The sequence below is a fragment of the Diadema antillarum genome, unplaced genomic scaffold (assembly GCF_040938485.1).
Source record: "Diadema antillarum isolate AM-2024a unplaced genomic scaffold, OU_Dant_1.0 seq00001659_RagTag, whole genome shotgun sequence".
NCBI lineage: Eukaryota > Metazoa > Echinodermata > Echinoidea > Diadematoida > Diadematidae > Diadema > Diadema antillarum.
Window position 1 is genome coordinate 1788050 of NW_027272359.1, and position 13545 is coordinate 1801594.

General features: G+C 36.5%; 1 protein-coding gene across 1 annotated transcript in view; it reads right to left on the reverse strand.

Moving 5' to 3' along the window:
• The window catches only part of LOC139711434 (P2X purinoceptor 4-like), a 177436-nt gene that overhangs the window by 68453 nt on the left and 95438 nt on the right, over positions 1-13545 (reverse strand). The gene's annotated exons all lie outside the window — the stretch shown is intronic.

Below are 13545 nucleotides of genomic sequence, written 5' to 3' on the forward strand. Positions count from 1 at the left end.
TTACGTCACATACACTTCAATTTATGCACATTCTATTCATATTCTCAAAATTCATATTTTCTCTTAAAACGTGCGCGTACGCGCGCGTTGAAATATTTGTATGCTCAAATCGAGCTCAAATTTTTTTTGCACACGTTTCAGACCATTTGGAGCATTTTTTGAAAAATTGAAAAAATTGGACGGACGCGTACGCGCGCGCGCATATACGCACGTACAGCTCATATGCAATAGAAATTTCCACTTTTTTTACACAGATCGGATGCCTGAAATGTCAAGGAATATTTCTACAAAGTTTCAAGTAAATCCCACTCAAAATGACGTCATACGGGTCCGTCAAAGTTGAAATTCCGCGCGCGCGTCAATGGCGATATACAGTGCAACAATGCCAAAAAACTGCCAATTTTAAATCCGATTTTACTCGTCAGGATGGACGGTGACCCCCCATTTTCTTTACATATTTTGAAAGCTGATGAGTTGTACATGTCATTTCATGGGTTGGCAATGCTGGAAAAATGATTAAAATATATCAAATTTCTTAATAAAGTTAAAAAAGTAAATTTTCAAAATGACGTCATCAAATTTCAAGTTCATTCAAGCATATCTCACTTATTCTTTAGTTGATTTTCGTCCAAATTTCAATATGTTGTAGCTTATTAAATGGTCTTTCAGATATATAATAACAACAATTTGATTGGATAACGGCATCACCTCGTAAAAAGGGATTAAAAGTAACATTGTTAAATTTGACCAGTTTACGTGTTATCTCTATGGGAGTGCAGTTTTTCTGGAAATGAAAACTGACATGACTATCTTTATCGAGCACTAGCTCACTTATGCTTCGGTGAATTTCTCCCATGTTTTAGTATGTTGTAGCTGAGACTTTGGGCTATCGTAAGTGTGCCCTTCGTTTTTTCATACGGAGTCGGCATCATGCCCAAAAACTTGGTTGAAATTAAAGCTTATCTTCCATGTATTTTCATATTCCTTTCTTTCTGCAACTTTCTTTGCAATAACTCAAGAAAAACAAGCTCTATCAGCCCAATATTTTGCACATGTTTAGTTTATGTCACGTACATTATTTCATAAAATAACAACTACTTGATCGGGCACCTTCTTGGGTATGTAAATTAGGGTCAAAGGTCAAAAATGTTTCATCCTGTATCTTGGTGAATACATGTCTTATCTTTCCCATATTTTGCTTACGTAAAGACCATGTTACAAGAATCATTTCACAAAATAACCACTTTTTGCTCAGACGCCATCTTGTCTGTGCAAAGTAGGGTCAAAGGTCATATGTACTTCTTTCTTTATCTTCATTATGACGTGTTATCTCTATGGGAGGGAATTTTTCTAGATGTGAAAATTGACATGATTGTCTTTATCGACGACTAGCTCAATTACCCTTCAGTGAATTTCTTCCAGATTTGAGTATGTTGTAGCCAATGTAATACTCTTTAAGTTTGGTTAATCAAAGTTTTAATCGGATGATGTCTTCACCACGTGAAAATGGATATAATGTAACCTTGTCAAATTTAACCAGTTTACGTGTTATCTCTATGGGAGGGAATTTTTCTGGAAATAAAAATTGACATGACGGTCTTTATCGAGCACTACCTCACTTACTCTTCTGTAAATTTCTCCCAGATTTTAATATGTTGTAGCTCAGACTTTGGGCTATCATCACTGATTCTCCATTTTTTCATACGACGCCGAAATCACGTCAAAAAACTTGGTTGACATCAAACTTATCTTCGATGTATTGAGATATTTCTTTCTCTCTGCAACTTTCTTTGCAATAACTCAAGAAAAACAGCCCCTATCATCCCCATATTTTGCACATGTTTAGTTTATGTCACGTACATTATTTCATAAAATAACAACTACTTGATCAGACACCATCTTGGGTATGTAAATTAGGGTCAACGGTCATAAATGTTTTAACCTGTATCTTGGTGAATACATGTCCTATCTTTCCCATATTTTGCACACGCAAAGGACATGTTACAAGAATCATTTCACAAAATAACCAATTTTTGCTCAGATGCCATCTTGGCTGTGCAAAGTTGGGTCAATGGTCAAATATACTTCATTCTGTATCTTCGTTATAGTGTATACCGAATTTGGTAACAAAGATAGCAGACCTGACTCTCTTTTCTAAATGAGAATCCAAATATCACACGTCCAATGTCTCTAAACACAGATGAAACCTATATGGTCATGCCTATTGCGATCAGGACTCAAATCATTGATTAAAAAAAATCGGATCACCTAATTTGTCAGTCTTGACAAATTCCAAGTCTAGTTCTTCTTCTTCTTCTTTCTTTATTTCTGGACAAAAGTTGTGTATCTACGTACTCAGAAAGTACTCAGAGTATCAACTTCAAACTCATACCATATATGTATCATGTCCCAAAGACGACAAATCTAATGTATCATTTTGATTGGTCGATCGTGACGTCACTATGACGTCATTATATGAAAACACATTCTCAATCATATCTCATTAATGGAATAGAGTCTTTCAATGAAATTTACGTCACATATATTTCAACTGATGCGCATTTTACTCATATTCTCAAAATTCACATTTTCTCTTGATACGTGCGCGTACGCGCGCGTTGAAATATTTGTATGCTCAAATCGAGCTCAAATTTTTTTTGCACACGTTTCAGACCATTTGGAGCATTTTTTGAAAAATTGAAAAAATCGGACGGACGCGTACGCGCGCGCGCATATACGCACGCACAGCTCATATGCATTAAAAATTTTCAGTTTTTTCACACGGATCGGATGTCCAAAATGTCAAGGAATATTTCTATCAAGTTTCAAGGCGATCCGACTCAATATGACGTCATACGGGCCCGTCAAATTCAAAATTCCGCGCGTGCGTCAATGGGGATACACAGTGCAACTATGCCAAAAAACCGCCAATTTTAAATCGGATTTTACTCGTCAGGATGGACGGTGACCCCCCATTTTCTTGATATGTTCTAAAAGCTGATGAGTTGTACATGTCATTTCATGGGTTGGCGATACTGAAAAAATGATTAAAAGATATCACATTTCTTAATAAAGTAAACAAAGTAAATTTTCAAAATGACGTCATCAAATTTCAAATTCACTCGAGCGTATCTCACTTAAATTTCTCCAATTTTCACCCAGATTTCAGTATGTTGTAGCTTATGAAATGTTCTTTCATTAATGTAAAAGCAACATTTTGATTGGATAACGTCATCACCTCGTAAAAATGGATTGAAAGTATCCTTGTAAAATTTGACCAGTTTACGTGTTATCTCTATGGGAGAGCAGTTTTTCTGGCAGTGAAAATTGACATGACTATCTTTTTCGAGCACTAGCTCACTTATGCTTCGGTGAATTTTTGCCAGATTTTAGTATGTTGTAGCTGAGACTTTGGGCTATCGTAAGTGTGCCCTCCATTTTTTCATACGACGTCGGCATCACGTCGAAAAACTTGGTTGAAAATTGCATGTGGCTTCGATGCAGCGTCATTTTGCTTAATACACAGGGCCTATTGAGCATGAAATAGGTCATTGCATAGCGCATCCGACTCGTAATCCTAAGGTCCCTGGTTCGATGCTCACCCCTGCCAGTTTTTTTTTGTAATTTTTTTAAACACTTTTTTTTTCTTCTTTTTCTTTAGTTAGTCTGAATCTCCTTTCCTAACTTTATCTTTTTCTGATTTTTTCATGCTTCTTCAAATTTCTATAAAAATAACATAATTTTTTCTTTATTTTTCTTTCTTTCTACTACTTTCTGTGCAATAGATGAACAATAACAATGGCTATTAATCCCATATTTTGCACATGTTTTGTTCATGTCACGTATATTATTTCATAAAATAACAATTACTTGATCGGACACCATCTTGGGTATGTAAATTAGGGTCAAAGGTCATAAATGTTCCATCCTGTATCTTGGTGAATACATGTCCTATCTCTCCCATATTTTGCACACGCAAAGACCATGTTACAAGAATCATTTCACAAAATAACCACTTTTTGCTCAGATGCCATCATGTCTGTGCAAAGTGGGGTCAAAGGTCATATATTCTTCTTTCTGTATATTCATTATGACGTGTTATCTCTATGGGAGGGAATTTTCTTTAATGTGAAAATTGACATGATTGTCTTTATCGAGCACTAGCTCACTTACCCTTCGGTGAATTTCTCCCAGATTTTAATATGTTGTAGCTGAGACTTTGCGCTATCGTTTTATTTCCTTTGTTTTTTCATACGATGTCGGGATTACGATAAAAAATTGGTTGAAATTAAAGCTGATCTTCTATGTATTGAGATATTTCTTTCTTTCTGCAACTCTCTTTGCAATAACTCAAGAAAAACACGCCCTATCACCCCCATATTTTGAACATGTTTAGTTCATGTCTCGTACATTATTTCATAAAATAACAACTACTAGATCAGACAACATCTTTCTTAAAACACTTTTTTTCTTCTTTTTCTTTAGTTAATCTTAATCTCCCTTTCCTTACTTTATCTTTTTCTGATTTTTTTATGCTTCTCCTTCAAATTTCTATAAAATAACATATTTTTCTTTATTTTTCTTTCTTTCTACTACTTTCTGTGCAATAGATGAACCACAACAATGGCTATCAATCCCATATTTTGCACATGTTTAGTTCATGTCACGTGAATTATTTCATAAAATAACAACTACTTGATCGGACACCATCTTGGGTATGTAAAGTAGGGTCAAAGGTCATAAGTGTTTCACCCTGTATCTTAGTGAATACATGTCCTATCTTTCCCATATTTTGCACACGCAAAGACCATGTTACAAGGATCATTTCACAAAATAACCACTTTTTACTCAGATGCCATCTTGTCGTTGCAAATTGAGTTCAAAGGTCATATGTACTTCTTTTTGTATCTTCGTTATGACGTGTTATCTCTATGGGAGGGAATTTTCTTTAATGTGAAAATTGACATGATTGTCTTTATCGAGCACTAGCTCACTTACCCTTCGGTGAATTTCTCCCAGATTTTAATATGTTGTAGCTGAGACTTTGCGCTATCGTTTTATTTCCTTTGTTTTTTCATACGATGTCGGGATTACGATAAAAAATTGGTTGAAATTAAAGCTGATCTTCTATGTATTGAGATATTTCTTTCTTTCTGCAACTCTCTTTGCAATAACTCAAGAAAAACACGCCCTATCACCCCCATATTTTGAACATGTTTAGTTCATGTCTCGTACATTATTTCATAAAATAACAACTACTAGATCAGACAACATCTTGGGTATGTAAATTAGGGTCAAAGGTCATAAATGTTTCATCTTGTATCTTGGCGAATACCTGTCCTATCTTTGCCATATTTTTCACACGTATAGACGATGTCGCGAGAATCATTTCACAAAATAACCACTATTTCATCAGATGCAATCTTGGGAGTGCAAAGGTGGGTCAAAGGTCATATGTATTCATTGCTGTATCTTCGTTATTCAGTGTATACAGAATTTGGTACCAAAGATGGCAGATATGACTCCCTTTTCTAAATGAGAATGCAAACATCACACGGCCAATGTCTCTAAACACAGATGAAACTTGTATGGTCATGCCTATTGCGATCAGGACTCGAATCATTGATAAAAAAAATCGGATCACCTTAATTTGTCAGTGATGACAAATTACAATCTCTAGTTTCATTTTTTTTTTCTGCATCAGTGGAAGTGGATATTTTCCTGTCTACCTCTTTGAAGAGACAACCGAAATCATTTTGTACTTTAGCACATTCTAGTATTCCCTAAATCATTGGCACCTTATTTGACGGCATGGTGACGAATAACATCAGCTGTTAATGTCATAGTTGTATGTTTCCTTCGTTTGCACTGTTGAGGTGAGGATATTTAAACATGGCCGATATGGTGAGGTCGAATTACTACAGCACGCCCTCACTGTCTTATTGTTCTAGACTAATTTCATGCAAATTAGCGATTCATGCACAAGTATGCTGTGTAAGTGGTGACTGATAACGCGTCCGAACGAATTAAGGTAGCCATTAGAAAAGTATTTTGCTTAGGGGATATAACATGTGTTTTCTTACCCTGTGCGCGAAAAGGCTAAATTTATGTCAGCTCTTAAAAAAAGTTCCCTCGGTGCCCCCCCCCCCCCTCCCCCACCCATCAAGGCTGAAATTGTTTCTCAAATATGGAATTAACAGAATCTTCTTCATCTTCTAGCCTTCTGAAGGAGATGGAATTTATTTCTTTGTATCTGATCGCGCTTGGATTGAAGTGTCCAACAAGACAGTATATTGCTTACAATGTATTTACGGCTATGAATTTTTCTTCTTGTTGTTGATTTTGTTGAATCACGTAATATTTCGACAAACATGCGCTGAAATGCACGCGGTATATCCTAGCATTTTGCATCACTGCCCAGTGATGCTGGAAGGGATAAGTGATGGAGATAGTAAATGCAACAGGAAAGTTGGGAAGGAAGCCGTGCTTATTATACGGACACACATTTTACATTGCCTCTTTAGTCAGATGACATGTTCATATCTTCTATAGATAGTAATTGTATCATCATCTAGTTGTGAGCACTCCGCCAACAGTCGTTTGCAAATATTCTATCTAGTGCATCGAGATTGACAGGTACCTTTAAGGACTGCTAAATCAAGCTACTATATTTAAGCGAGATTATGAATATACAAGTTTTCATTATTATGATTATTTGGTGGCCCAATTTGATTTACAGCCCTTACTGATTTCAGAGACTCACCCACGTGAGGCGGCGATGTCTCCCTATAAGAGGATGAAAATAAAATGAGAAAGAAAACTCTACACCCGACTTTGAATCACAAACAGACAATCACACACCCACGCATATCTGTATCATATATATATATATATATATATATATATATATATATTTATATATATACATATACACTGTATATATACATTTATATGTGAATATATGTATACAATGTATATATATTACATACATTTATATATGAATCACATGTTGGTGTGTATGTATTATATATGTATCTTTCAAACATGCGCTCAGGCACATTATATAATCATGTGTATATATCTGAGTGTGAGTGTCTGTCTGTCTGTCTGGCTGGCTGTCTGTGTGTGAATGCCTGGTCTTTACTGTGAATTCACTTGAACAAAACTGAGCTGCATTCATGAAGCAAAGCATTACAGGCATGATCTTCAGTCTGCTGTCTGATGGTTATGTGAAATCTTCCCGCCGATTTAAAATATCCACCTTGAAGACAGTCACAAAGGTAGGGAGTATATTTTTACTACGATCTTCGTCTCTTTGGAAGAGGCACTTCTTTGTACTATGAGAAAATGCGTGTATGAGAATTGGGCAAGCTTAACATCATTTCAGTGTTAGAGCACCTTCAGCAACTTCATTTCACCAACAATAGTTATTTTTTTTTCCTACCAACCCCCCCCCCCCATGAATATATATTACACACACACACACACACACACACACGCACACACACACGCACATATATATATATATTTTTTTTTTAATGTACTTTTATGAGCAGCAGCGAAGCACCTGATTTGCCTAATTTGGAACTCTCCTAACTATTCAGTATACGTCCCAAAAAATTACAACGGATTTCAACATTGATAACTTTCAATGTGATTAAACTTATGAATGCTATTGCAGGGTCTAAAAACATAACATCTTACCTATATTTCGCAGAAAACCTTATTCAATTTGTTCAAGTGGTCACAGAGAAATGTGGATCGTTGTAAAACATATTATGGGTCTGTTTCGCCCAAGTTTAGCACTTCGATGCTCTTGGAACTGCACATTAATGTGTGAACACAATTGACAGAACTTGGGCGGAAGAGATTCCTGACATGCTCTACAAAGATCCTCATTTCTCTTTGACCACTGAAGCAAGTCGAATGTGGTTCGCTGTAAGATGTGGGCAATGAGTTATAGTTTCATACCCTGAAATTGTATTTCGATTGATTCACTATTTTTGAAGATATCGTTGCGGAGGGTACCGTTGTACTTTCTTCTTTTTTTGGGGGGGGGGGGAGACATACGGTACATGGACTCCTGAATTAGCTTGCTTTAGCACAACATATACAAAAGGAAAACAAAAAATGTCTATACATATTATGTAATAAAATATATGTTTTGCCAAAGTTTGATTTACTGGATTTTACATAATTGCCTTGAAATAAAACCCCCCAAAAAATTTACCTTGACTTACTTTCCTGGCTTTGATTAATTGATTTATCTGACGGGGAAGAGATACATGCGATTAAAAAGATTTATATTTGTATTAAATTCATGTAACAGTCAGCTCTTATTTGTACAGGGTTGCGAAATCCTGTTCTATGCAGACAGACCAGCCCCTTCCATGGAAAGAGAAGCCTGAGGGTTAAATTAGACCAAGATATCTTTTTACTTCAGTTGCTCTGCGGTGGCGCATTTCCATTCCACCAAGGAAAACAGTCACGTTCAAACATGTTGCTCTTGTGGCTATATATCTTATTCAGAAAAAAAAAACACACACACAGTGTTAAAATGATCACGTAAATCAAGGATGTGTTTGTTTAAAGACCGGAATCAATTACCTTCAAACCTTGAAATAGATCTCTGCAAATCACATAACAGCAATGCTACATTAGGATCGTATGAAACCCGTGGACATTTTGGGCATATCGCTATGCACAGAAACGGCAGTATGATAGATCGGAAAGACCATGAGTGAAGTTTTGGGATAAGATTTCATTTTACGATCAATGCGCCCAGCCGGGATTTGGAAAAACTACACTTTAGTATAGTTTAAACATAAAAAGCCACATGTAAGCGGACGCAAAGAAAATCGTCGCTATTGTAATATGAGTAAAGCTTCGTTTTTGTTCACTCTTAAGGATAGGTTGAAAGAAAATAAAAATCTCGTATGGATTTCCCGTATGGCCACAGGAGATATAGGTCTCCAAAGACTGAACTCCCAAGTTGGTCTGGTAATTGAAAAAAACGTGTAAGCTAAAGCGAGCCACGAAATTCAGGTTTCTCGATTCATTTCTTTAAACCGGATTTTGGGTAATGTTCTCATAATACGGCTGTTTGGCTTGGAATTCATACATTTGAAACTTGGCCAGGGATTTCTCTTGTGAGCTGGCGATGTATGCAACAAGCAAAGCGAATCTTCGGTGAAGTCAGATAGACCAGTGCATTCTGCTGAAGGGGCGAAAGATAACATACTTTGGTCACTTACCATTACAGAGATGGTATAGTTTGGGTTGAGGTGGGGGATTCAGATTTTGGCTTTTTGCAAGATAATTAGACATTTGAAATACAAAAGAACATACAATTCTACGAGGAATTGAAAGTTTATTGGATAAAAAACGATTTTGAAATGACCGAAATGTCCAAAATCAAAATAAAACAAAGTGTTCCAAATAAAAGGTGGATCCAACCTTTTATTAGGATTTCTTTGTTTTTGGATATCTCAGCCATTTCAAAACCGATTTTCATCAAATAAACTTTGAATTCATCTTAGAATTGTATGCTCATTAATATCTCATAAAAGATTCCTAATCAAATCACAAAAAGTTGGAAACCTGAAGGCCCATCTCAACTAAAATCATATCATCCCTTTAAGAGTTAGGTTTACTACAAGGCTTTCCTGTGAAAGATAATCACATGCATGTGTGCTGGTATTGTGTAAAATTGTTATATAAAAAAAAAACACGTTCTTTTTCAGTTTGCTGGTCTCTCGGTTGTTCGTCTCACAGTTTTCTTGCTGGCAAATGTCATCTATTTGTGTGTGTGTGTGTGTGTGTGTGTGTGTGTGTGTGTGTGTGTGTTTGATCGCGCGCGAGTAGTCAAGTACGTTTGTATTTTCTGCACCATTGCTTGAAGATATGGATACAGAGAAATTTTATAAACAGACCATGAATTAAACAAAATGTTGATAAACGATGAATGTTCGCTTCTTGATTAATGTCTTTATTAGGTGATCCGAGTATCCTTCGGATCACCTTCTGTATCTGTACGGATTCTTTCTTCTTCTTTGTTTCTTTATTTCTCCGCAAAAGTTGTGCAGAGGTTAGCTCAGAAAGTCCGCTGCCTATCAATTTCAAAATTATACCATGTATGCATCATGTCCCAAAGACGACAAATCTAATGTATCATTGTGATCAGTCGACCGTGACGTCACTATGACGTCATTATATGAAAACACATTCTCAATCATATCTCATTAATGGAATGAAATTTTTCAATGAAATTTACGTCACATATATTTCAAATTATGCGCATTCTACTCATATTCTTAAAATTCATATTTTCTCTTAAAACGTGCGCGTACGCGCCCGTTGAAATATTTGTATGCTCCAATCGAGCTCAAAATTTTTTTGCACACGTTTCAGACCATTTGGAGCATTTTTTGAAAAATTGAAAAAATCGGACGGACGCGTACGCGCGCGCGCATATACGCACGCACAGCTCATGTACAACTGAAATTTCCAGTTTTTTCACTTTGATCGGATGTCTGAAATGTTAAGGAATATTTATACCAAGTTTCAAATCAATGCAACTCAATATGACGTCATACGGGCCCGTCAAAGTTGAAATTCTGCGCGCGCGTCAATGGCGATATACAGTGCAACTATGCCAAAAAACTGCTAATTTTAAATTCGATTTTACTCGTCAGGATGGACGGTGACCCCCCATTTTCTTTACATATTTTAAAACCTGATGAGTTGTACATGTCATTTCATGGGGTGGCAATGCTGACAAAATGATTAAAAGATAGCAAATTTCTTAATAAAGTAAAAAAAGTAAATTTTCAAAATGACGTCATCAAATTTCAAGTTCATTCGAGCGTATCTCACTAGTCCTTTGTCAATTTTCACCCAGATTTCAGTATGTTGTAGCTTATTTAATGTTCTTTCAAACATAAATTTACAATATTTTGATTGGATAACGGTATCACCTCGTAAAAATGGATTGAAAGTAACCTTGTCAAATTTGACCAGTTTACGTGTTATCTCTATGGGAGTGCAGTTTTTCTGGAAATGAAAATTGACATGACTATCTTTATCGAGCACTAGCTCACTTACCCTTCGGTAAATTTCTCCCAGATTTTGATATGTTGTAGCTGAGACTTTACGCTACCGTTAGTGTGCCCTTCGTTTTTTCATACGATGTCGGGATCACGTCAAAAATTTTGGTTGAAATTCAGGCTTATCTTCGATGTATTGAGATATTTCTTTCTTTCTGCAACTTTCTTTGCAATAACTCAAGAAAAGCACGCCCTATCACTTCTATATTTTGCACCTGTTTAGTTCATATCACGTACATTATTTCATAAAATAACAACTACTTGATCGGACAGCATCTTGGGTATGTAAATTAGGGTCAAAGGTCATAAATGTTTCATCTTGTATCTTGGCGAATACCTGTCCTATCTTTCCCATATTTTGCACACGTATAGACGATGTCGCAAGAATCATTTCACAAAATAACCACTTTTTCCTCAGATGCCATCTTGGGAGTGTAAAGGTGGGTCAAAGGTCATATGTATTTGTTGTTGTATCTTCGTTATCTAGTGTATACGGAATTTGGTACCAAAGATGGCAGATATGACTCCCTTTTCTAAACGAGAATTCAAACATCACACGGTCAACGTTTTTAACAACAGACGAAACCTGTATAGTCATGCCTTTTGCGATCAGGACTCGAATCATTGATGAAAAAAAAAAATCGGATCACCTTAATTTGTCAGTAATGACAAATTACAATCTCTAGTTTAAATTGGGGATTATCATAAAACTATATGTTGGTTTGTTTTCCGTGTATTTTTGTCTGCTTGCTTACACGTTTGAGGTTCATTTTTCAAATTGTCCGTATCCTAGAGAAAAAGAGGTTTACATTGCTTGTCTTGGGGTAACAGAATAGTTTAGAGGAGCTCAATGGAGTGACACTTGAGCACTCCGATTGTGTAATAAACCATGCAGTTATCGGGAAACAAAGCAGCGGTGTATATCATGAAGCACGGCAACACTAACGCTGCTTGATGCTAACGACCGATATAAATCAAATCCAAGGTAGGAGTAAAGTAGCAGCGAGTCTAGGATTCGTCGCAAAGCGCACCGTACGGTTAATCTGCTCCAATGATCAACTCCGCTACAAGATTGCATGCGACCGTACAATATCATGGAACGGATTTTAAACGCAAGCCATCAATCAAAACTGTAAACGTAAATGTAAGGAAAAACCTGTTGTAACAAAGCCATAGCAATCTCAGATGTATACTAGACGTCAGTGGGAGTTTTGTGAATGACATAGGTCCTACATCATGCATGGTATAGAAATACAACCGCGTTCAATCAATTAGCGTAAAATGTTTGGCAAAGTTTATACTTTCTAGATTCCTCTTATACCCTCCTCAGCGCCTCCCATTTCTTTTGTCTTCTTCTTCTTCTCCTTCTTCTTATTATACATATATATTCGTTTCGTTTATTTCATTTCCAACAGAGAGTGACAATGTACAAACATATCACGAGAAAAGAACACATAATATGAAAATCAAAATACATGTTCTCAATACGTCGAAATATCAAACACTATGAATTAAAGGAGAAATAAATAAACATATATATGTTATTTACTGCGTACTGATATATATATATATATATATATATATATATATATATATATCTTCTTTTTCTTTGAAATCTTGTACTTCTTTCTCTTCTTGTAATCTTCTTCTTTCCATATTTTCCTACACACTCCCTCCTCGATAAGTCATTTATTGAAGAACTTACGCGCAATGACCATGATAAAACAGGCAATTTCCTGGTAGTATTTCAGAATTTGAATAAAAACAGGAATAAAAATGTCTCTTAGGGGAGAGAAGTATATGAAGCTTTTTCGTCAAGCAGAATAAGATGACAAAAGGGCTTTTTACACTTGTGTTTCTTAACCCCGGACTTTCTCTGACCCAGGACTATCGTTAGTCCCGTACCAATTTTTTGAGCTTTTTACACTCGACAATTAGTCCCGTACTATCTCTTGTCCGGGGCTAAGGAGAAAACTGACCTTTTTACACTCGTATTTCTTAGCCCCGGACTTTCCAAACCACATGAATATTCATAATTACGCTGTGTACTGTACACGTACACGCACGCACCGGCAGCACTTGATTACCTCGTTTCTGATTGGTCAGTGAGGGTCGGACTTCGTCTCCGTCGCTTAGCCCAGGATTATTTTTTCGTTCTGTTTACACTCACTTGCTTGGCACCGCAATTGCGGTGCTAACCCCTGCTATTTTGCAGGGCCAGATAGTACCGTACTATCGGTGGGGCTAGCCCACTTTGGCAAAAACGAGTGTAAACAGAAAGTGGGCTAAGGATAGTCCCGTACCAACGGTGGGGCTAAGGCCCCCCCCCCCCCCCCTCTTAGCCCCACCGTTGGTCCGGGGCCAGTGTAAAAAGTGTAAAAAGCCCTATAATGTATTCCGATATTCAGATGCATTTACTGAGGTACCTTGTCGCAGGTCT